The 2,336-nt window shown below is 46.8% G+C and overlaps 1 long non-coding RNA gene across 1 annotated transcript; it reads right to left on the bottom strand.

The window, feature by feature from the left end:
- Positions 1 to 967: 967 nt before the first annotated feature.
- Positions 968 to 1,650, bottom strand: LOC135821071 (uncharacterized). The gene is made up of 3 exons (XR_010554286.1): positions 1,516 to 1,650; positions 1,310 to 1,373; positions 968 to 1,004 (listed from the first exon to the last, which is right to left on the bottom strand). It is a non-coding gene; the product is annotated as an uncharacterized LOC135821071 (long non-coding RNA).
- Between the last annotated feature and the right edge of the window lie 686 nt (positions 1,651 to 2,336).

Below are 2,336 nucleotides of genomic sequence, written 5' to 3'. Positions count from 1 at the left end.
GATTCGCACTTCGTAGATTTGCAGCAAACAAAGTTCACGTTCCGTGCATTCGTTTTATTTGCACATCGTAGATGTGCACTGATTGACAAGTTGCCCATGCAGAGCCTGCCTAATCGGCTTTTCGATCGGTTAAGAGAATGTTCAAATTCGGCCATATTATGAGCCCCAAGATCAGAATTCGGCTCAACATAGTACTTGAAGTCACCGTTCCCATTACGTCATGTACATTTACATACACCCTGTAGAAGCACTGAAACATCGGTTTTCGGCGAATTCAACATGCGAGTTTTTGAACATTCGGCGAAAAGATGGGTAATTTCTTCAAAACCACTGTTTTCGGCGAATTTTTCGCCCGGCCGATTAGGGAAATGCCTACTATCAAGAGTAGATAAACAAGAGTGTGCAACTCCGCATGGGTTGGCCCACGGCGGAATTTTTTGTTGACGTAATCTTTTCGACGACGCACGCGCTGCGAGCCTTTTGGAGAGTTTTCCCTCGTGCACTTGGCTGGGCTTTACACTGCAAGGTCGGTGCCCAGCACGTGCTCTCACACTGCTCTGCGGCAAAGCCGCGTTTCTCTGAAAAAAGGTGACGTAAACAAAAAATTCCGCCGTGGGCGCGGGGTATCTGCAGATTGTGCAGGAGAGATCCGGAGTTGCACACTCTTGTTTATCTACTCTTGCTACTATCCATGCAGGTGCATTAGATGCATATTTCTATTTTGATCGGAATTCAGTTAGAATCAACCTGCTACGCCCGGAGTATCATGCATCAAAACAATTATTGAAGGGGTGTCACAGTGAAGCAGTGTTGCTACGCACCACAAATCCCCTCCGCCCTGCACCGAATTTATACTGGAGAATCCAGAGTGACCAGCAAAGAGTCACAACCACGCGGGTATCCAGTCACACTAAGGCATGTCCACCATTCCCCACATATTCACTGTAACAAAACACAATACTGTTTACTATAATACACTTTTATTTAAATTGACTTGGATGAGTCTGTAGAAGAGAACACAATGCACGCACACGCACGCATGCGCGGACACACACACGCACACACGCACACACACATCTAGGTTATAGTGCTATACACGTATCTAGGGTTTAGGAAGCACGAGAATATGTCGAAGCACCCACACATACCCCTTCATGCAGTGTACTTCAGTAGCCCAACACATTACGACTGCTCAGGACCATCACAAAATACATTACGACTGCTATAGCACAGTACCATCACAAAACACTACACACTGTTACTACACTGCACACACAGTTACTACACTACGCCTGTTACAAGTACTTACAAATAATTTTGAAACAAATGGCACATCCTGAAGACGGCAGCCCCAGACCTTCATACATCATCATCTGTGAAACCAAGCATGAGCGCACACAAACACTATTAGTGTCACGAATACGAAAGCAGGGTAAGACAAGAGGATACGAAACAAGTAAGTATCGCTATAACGAGGGGGTAAGTATACATGTAAACAGAGCAGTGCTTACTTACAGGGTCCTAATACGCTCTACGGCGTCCCGGTAGTCGGACTGCAACAGCAGTCCGACTTGCCGACCCTCCCAGTAACGGGTTAGATGGGCCGTACCCGTGAGGTGGGCGACCACGGCTGGGCCTCCAACCAGCCGTTCTCCACTGTAAAAACGAAAGAAACCGCAGAAAGCACAGTGTCATAGAGCTCTTTTGTTGGGGGAGAGAGCTAGGAGCACTGCACACTTACCATTTGTCACAATATATGATGAGAAAGAGGCGGCGCTTGACGCACCGCCTCAGGTGCTGGAACAGGGGTATTACCCCTGTAAGTTCGACACCGCAGTGGCACGTGAACGTCATTTGGACTGTAATGATACTGAAGTGAAGGTGTGAACCGCAAAGCAAGACCTTTATCTTCTTCCTGTCGAATTCGCTCCCCAGCTGCATACCGACATCATCCGCTAAAATCCAATCATACCAAGTAACGCAAAGGTCATCAGTTGACCTTTTGGACTTTTCAACTCTTATCCAAAACCACCAAGAGGAAAAAACCCAGGATAATAATAATAATCTTTATTTCAGGATTACCCAAAGGCTAACGCCTATCTGGGGATGAAGAAGACGTCAGTTGTAGAAGCGTTTGTGGAGGAGTTGTTACATTATTCTCAGTAAATAGATATGGCTGATACATTCGGTGTAGACGTGGACGACCGGTCGTGGTCTCTCACCACGGGTCCTTTACTAATAGAAAGGCGGACGCCAATAAGAACTGTTGTGGAGTTGGCAGATCAAAACGCGCAGCAAGAAATTTGGCACGTCGACGGTAGACTCCATCGGGAGGA

This window comes from Sycon ciliatum, chromosome 7 (assembly GCF_964019385.1).
Source record: "Sycon ciliatum chromosome 7, ocSycCili1.1, whole genome shotgun sequence".
Classification (NCBI taxonomy): Eukaryota; Metazoa; Porifera; class Calcarea; order Leucosolenida; family Sycettidae; genus Sycon; species Sycon ciliatum.
Note: the sequence above shows the minus strand (reverse complement) of the source record. Positions and strands in the feature narration are given on the sequence as shown.